Consider the following 7,073-nt stretch of genomic DNA (forward strand, 5'->3'; position numbering starts at 1 on the left):
GATTATTATAACACTCTAAATTTAGCGAAAAGGGGGTAAATGCACCTGTTTCAAATGCAGAGGCTCGAGATCCCTCTAAACTATAGAAGCAAACGTTTCTTCTAGCTACAACGACGCTAGTAGGGTTTAATGAAACTATATCAAACTATATATTGCTTTTAGGAGAAAGGTTTATAATCATGTATGCTTTAATAGGAAGCCCAATTCAAAGCATTAGTTGAAAGAAATTTAAGGAAAAAAAATTTGAGTTGCAAACAGAAAATGAAGGATTGGCCATCTGAGTTAGGGGAAAAGCTAATGTAAGTGAATAAAACAAATGGGAACAACCACACATATATTTCCAATAGTTAATGCATCATGTAAACATGCATATATAAAACTTGCCAACAGTGGCTTGCGCCTGCACCTCCGGTCACGGAAATAGCCATTACAGACTGAGTTGCACCTGCTTCGCACAGCGATGCACACAATATGCTCGATGAAATACGCAAACCACCGGGAAGTTGTCGTCTGGTCGCAAGATCACACAGCGCGAGGGCTCTGTTTTTAACGAGCTCGCCAAAACGATGTCGCTTTGGACCAGTCATTTAATATGCGTTGCCTTTTTTTTTTTTTGAAAACCTGGCCAAAACGACGCTGCGTTTTGGACCAGGGTTTTGAAATTAAAAAGAAAAAGAAAAAAAGGGAAACTGACGTGGGCTTTTTGTGGGCTTTTGAAAAAGGGCTTCTATTTCCTTACTTAATTGGGTTTTAATTAAAAGTTCTCTTTATTCAATTGGGTTTTGGGAATTCCTTAATTAAATAGAGTTGGGAATTCCTTAATTAAGTAGAATTGAGAATTCTCTCTTTATAAAAGATCAATAACATCACCCAATTTCATCAAAGTGTGTGTGCATCACAAGAATCCTGCATTTTTTTCTTCTTCTTGAGTACGCCAACCCAAAGTAAGTCGAATGCTTTTTTTTTTCTTGACCAAACACCAATTTTGTTTATTCTTTTTTAATAATTTTTTTTCTTATTTAGCTCTCTCTATATCACTAAGATCAGTAGCAAACTCGAGGAGAAAGAGGGTACGTGACACGTTATTCGAGGTATAATTAATTTTTATTTATTTATTTAATTGATAATTTGATAATTATTTATTTATTTATTTGATAAATTATAGTCAATTAGTCATAATAATAGATATAAAACCCTTATTTTGTTTCAATTATACAGTTATGGAACGGTACTTTCAGAGAAAGAGTTTAAATCTTCCTTCAAATAATCTGGGTAGTTCAAATCCTCCTTCGAATCATCTGTCTAGTTCCAACCCTCCTTCAAATAATCCGGCTAGTTCCAACCCTCCTTCAAATAATCTGGCTAGTTCAAATCAACCTTCAAATAATCCGCCTACTGAGTTGGATGAAATATTAGCTAATCTTCCTGCAGACCTTGGCCTGAGACCTCCAATAACTTATTATAATCCCAATTTTCGAGAACAAATCCAAAGAGCCTATCTGCAAAGGGGTCCTTATTAGCCTAAAAGCCAAAACGATATGCCTCAAACACTTATGAGGGAGAGTAATCGACGTTTTCTTGTGAAATGGTTTGATTCATTTGTTTGGTTAGAGTATAATAAAGAGAAAGATGCTGCATTTTGTCTTCATTGTTATCTTTTTAAATGCGACTTTGATAAACAATGAAAGGCTGGAAGCGATGTCTTCACTGAGAAAGAGTTTAAAAATTGGAGGAAGGGACCTGAGAATTTTAGGGACCATGTTGGACAAGTTGGAAGCCTTCACAATAAAGCTACACAACATTGTACAAATTTAATGAATCAGAAGCAACACGTTGAAACCATTGTGATTAAGCAGACAAACCAAGCTCGTGTTAATTATCGCATTCTATTAACTACCGCACTTGATTGCACTAGACAAGGTCTTCCTTTTCGTGGCCATGATGAAAGCGAAACATCTAGCAATAAGGGTAATTATGTGGAGCTTTTGCAATTTCTTGCCGATCATGATGAGAAAGTTCGTGCCGTTGTGTTTGAGAATGCTCTAGGGAATCTCAAGTATATTGCTCCTAACATTCAAAAAGAACTTGTCAATTCTTGTGATGCTGAAACCATTGATGCAATTATTAGGGATATAGACGATGCATTCTTTTCTATATTGGTAGTTGAATCACGTGATGTTTCAATAAGAGAGCAAATGGCGGTGGTGTTGCGTTATGTGAACAAAAAAGGGCAAGTTATTGAAAGGTTTGTGGGTGTCCAATATGTCTCTGATACGACTAGTAGCAAATTGAAAGAGGCAATTGAGCAGTTGATTTCTTCAACAAATTTGAGCATGTCCAGGCTACGAGGACAGGAGTATGATGGTGCTAGTAATATGAGAGGTGAGCTCAATGGTCTTAAAACACAGATTTTGAAAGAATATCCTCAGGCATATTATGTCCATTGTTTTGCACATAAACTACAACTAGCTCTTGTAGCTGTGGCAAAGGGTAATGAAAACATTGCTACTTTCTTCACAACGGCTAGTAGTGTTGTTAACATTATTGCAGCATCGTGTAAGCGTCGTGATGCACTTAGAGAGCAACAACAAAAAGATATTATGAAAGCTCTTGAAATTGATGATCTTGAAACATGGCAAGGGTTAAATCAAGAGACTACTCTCAAACGTTCTTGTGATACACGTTGGAACTCACATTATGATACTTTACTGAGTATTAATACTATGTTTCATCCCGTGGTAAAGGTACTTGAATGGATTGTTGATGATATCAACCAAGATAATTTAGGTGAAGCAAATAGGAAAGAAATACAAACTTTTGACTTTGTGTTTCACCTATATTTGATGAGATTTATATTAGGAATCACAAATGATTTGTCAAAGGCATTACAAAAGAAAGATCAAGATATTGTGAATGCAATGATGTTGGTCCAAAGATGTAAGCAAAAGCTACAAGCCATGAGGGATGATGACTTTGATGATCTGCTTGGCAAAGTATCAATATTTTGTGGCAACAATGATATTGATGTTCCTAACATGGATGATTTATTTGTACCACAAGGGAGATCACGTCGTAAAGCTCAGAAAATCACAAACCGCCATTATTATCGTGTGAACCTATTTCTTACTATCATTGATAAGCAACTAGTGGAATTGAATAATCGCTTCACTGAGGTAAATATTGAATTGCTTCTTTGTATGGCATGTTTGAGTCCAGCTTATAATTTTGCAGCTTTTGACAAACAACAAATACTTCGTTTTGCTCAATTTTACCCTCAAGAATTTAATGACGAGACCTCATGAAGCCTGAAGATCAACTTGGGCTTTATATTGTTGATATGCAGAGCAGCACTGAGTTTTCATCATTGAAAGGAATTACTGATTTGGCAGAAAAATTGGTGAATACATGAAGGAGTAGAATATACAACTATATATATTTACTTCTTACATTTGCTTTAGTTTTACCCGTTGCAACAGCTTCAGTTGAGAGAGCTTTTTAGCTATGAATATTGTGAAAACACCATTGCGTAACAAAATAGGGAATCAATGGTTGAGTGATAGCTTGGTTGTTTACATTGAGAAAGATGTTTTTTCTTGTATTAGTAATATAAATATAATGCGACGTTTTCAAGATATGAAATCTCGTCGGCAACAATTGTAGGGTAATTGTAATGATATTTTTTTAATGTATTATGAATAACATTAGTATTGTTTAAATTATAAGGATGTTTAGATTTTTTTTTTTTTGGGGGAGCTCTTAGCTTTTGAAAATTGCACCTCTACTGAAAAATTCATGGATCCGCCGCTGCTTGCCAAGGAACAATATTTAACCATTCTTCCATATTAGAATAAAAATTAACCCCAAGGGTATGAAAGATAACAAGTATGAATAAATGCATCAAATTTCATGTAATGTAGTGCAAAAGTTGACCAAACATATATTAATACACAACTTGTTCACCATTTTCAATTAATTTAACATTCACATAAAACAACACATGTTTTTACACGGATCAGCAAGCCAGAGAGAAGAATTGAATACTACCACTCAAGGAGTTGAGTGAGAGAATAATGTTGAAGGGCAAAATGTGTGTGTGAGAGAGAAGAAAAGAGAGGTAACGCTATTTCCTTGTTTCTTGACCTTGTTCTTTCTAGTTGTTTATCAAGCTTTGAATCTAGAGGTTTGATGACCTCTATTTTGTTGGCCATGGACGTAGACACATAGCCGAACAACGTTAGTTCGTTGTTTTGTATCTTCTTGCTTATTTTCTTGGGTTTTCAGTTCGTTTGTTTCTCCCATTCTTAAATGATATTTTACAAATGATCCAGTCACCAATCCAAAGCATCCACCTCTACCTTAGCTTAGCTTGAACAACCTCAATAATTTGTTGATGAAAATTTTGGGATTTTTCCTAACGCTAGGAAATTATAGCACATATACAAATGTTAGGTCAACATGTTGAACAAAATACTTGGGCAAGCAATATTATTGTCCTATGAAGGTGAAGGATATATATAAGAGAGATTACTTTGACATTCAAAGGTGTTGGAATCCCACATCGGTGGAGTGAAAGAAAACAAATGGGTTTAAATAGAATTACCACACTCTAACTAATACTGAGGCCTTTTGTGATAAAACCCCATACCTGACGGATTGGGCGGGTAGTAAAGTGGGGACAGTATCGGTGTTGTTAAAGTGGGACCCAACGGGCAGATCCAAATTTTCAACATAGTATCAGAGCCAAGGCCCGTACAAGCTATAGCCATGGTAAAGAATCCTGTCTTTCACCAGAAATCCAGACACATTAGCCGGAAGTTTCATTTCATTCGAGAAGCTATTCAAGCAAAGGGGATTGAACTAATCTACTGCAAAACTGAAGATCAGATTGCAGACATTCTAACCAAGGCTTTATCCAAGGATCATTTTGTGCATCTTAGAGATATACTCGGAGTGAGATCAGCCAAAGGGTTAGAAGGGAGTGTTGATGTGTAACCCTTGAGCTGAAATCCTTGGCGCCAAAGTTTCTTTATGTTTGAATTTTATTTCAATTTTATATGTTATTTTTCTGGTTGTAATATGAGTCATTAGATCATAGTCCAAGTGGCCTCTTATCTAGCCTAGGATATAAGGTGTTAGATTGTGACATGTGTAATCATCTCATAGGATGATAAGATCAATGGTTAGGATTAAGTCCTGTGTAAATCAGTTAGAGAAGAATCTCTCTTCTCTCTCTTACAACAGATATAATTGGGTATAGTGGAATGAACAGTACACACTTTTTCAGTTTCTATTCTTCTCCTTCAGAGCAACATTCTCTCATACTTAGATTTCTTCCAAAACATCCAAAATACCACAAATGAGTTGCTGAATCCATGAATTCTAACATGGTATCAGAGCCAGGTTCGTACAAGCTAACGACGCTTGTAAAAAAAAAAAAAAAAAAAAAAAGAAAAGAAAAAGGAAACAAGTCGGACTCTTAAAAATGCCAACGAAGCTTGAAAAGAGCCGACCTCTGAGTTCCATTGAAAAACAAGTGGGCCCAACGAGAGCTGACCTCTGAGTTTCAATTGCCGATGTGTGACGTGTGATTACACGTGAGGGGGAGTGTTGGAATCCCACATCGGTGGAGTGAAAGAAAACAAATGGGTTTAAATAGAATTACCACACTCTAACTAATACCGAGGCCTTTTCTGATAAAACCCCACACCTGACGGATTGGGCGCGTGGTAAAGTGGGGACAGTATCGATGTTGTTAGAGTAGGACCCAACGGGCAGATCCAAATTTTCAACAAAAGGGTTTTATGAGTCTTTGATCTCCAAACTATGACCTAAATTCTACAAGATTAGGCACACACGCAAAATCTTGGCAACTTGCGAGTATACGGAATCAGATAAAACAAATTTTGGAGGGACAACGAGAGATTTTACATTTAACGCTCAAAGAAAACAAATAAATCAAAAAACTAAAGTGGAAAGGTTTTTGTTCCTTGACTTACGATTGGAAGCATGGGTCGTGGATCGGGTGCTTAAAATGCGTTATGTTCAACAATTAGTTGATGAAAAAAAAAAAAAACTGAAAATTTCTTTATGGTTTAATTATAAATTCAATTTGGCATGCAACTCAATATACTCGATAAGTCACGTATGATAATATGTTGTCTAATGACATATTTATTAAGTTGGAATCGCAGTAAGTACAAATTAGAGTGATTATTTATGATCCATGATTACCATCAATTACCACCTGTTCACTATGGACTCTCACTCTATAAATGTCATGGGTGTGATTGCTGATTTTATACGAGTCCCACTCTTGTTTTGATTCTCGAAGTGTTAGTGAATACTAGAATGACCTTGATTGGGGATCCCATTCTTTACACTATCATTCCTAATTAGTAAATATGCCATAAGTGCAATAGGAATCTTACGAAAGAGTATTCAAAGAGTAAGATGGATTAAGGAAGCAACCTCTTGTATACAATGAGAGCATTTTTGCTCACCACTTTAACCAAAGTGTAGTTTCATCACCCTCATCACCCTTCTTAACAATTGATACATGTCCATATGGATAACCATGATTCCATAAATACAAAGTAAAAAGTTAACCATGATTATGTCTATAGACACGTGTGTCAAGTATTGAAAATGCTGGTGCGAATACACATTGGGTTAGAGTAGTGAGTAAAAATATTTCCGTACACAATCGCTGGCCATGCAGACTTCCCAATTTTATATTTTATATTTATAGTTTCTTCTTTCCATTGAATTTAGGATTTTTGAGTTGAATTATGTATTTTAAGTAGTTTTAGATTTTTTCTATATTATGTCTTACTTCCCTTTTTTTTTTTTTTTTTTTTTTTCTTTCTTCCAATTTCTCTCGGTTGATAATTTGATTTTCCTAGTCTTTTAGGGTTTCATTGCTCTATAATAAGGGGTTGATGATAAAGTTGAGAGTGTTCCCGAAAGTTCCTATCTTTTTGGGATCCGCATGGACAATGTCAAGTAAGAAATAGTGTATTTGAGGTTCCTATTCTCTTCTTTCAGCAAAAAATTCAAGTGATAAAATTCATATC

At 35.5% G+C, this 7,073-nt stretch overlaps 1 pseudogene; it reads left to right on the forward strand.

The window, feature by feature from the left end:
• Window positions 1–1,220: 1,220 nt before the first annotated feature.
• LOC148917183 (uncharacterized) lies at window positions 1,221–3,660 on the forward strand (annotated as a pseudogene).
• Window positions 3,661–7,073: the final 3,413 nt, after the last annotated feature.

This window comes from Prunus mume, linkage group LG5, assembly GCF_029339155.1.
Source record: "Prunus mume cultivar Tortuosa linkage group LG5, ASM2933915v1, whole genome shotgun sequence".
In the NCBI taxonomy this organism is placed as follows: Eukaryota; Viridiplantae; Streptophyta; class Magnoliopsida; order Rosales; family Rosaceae; genus Prunus; species Prunus mume.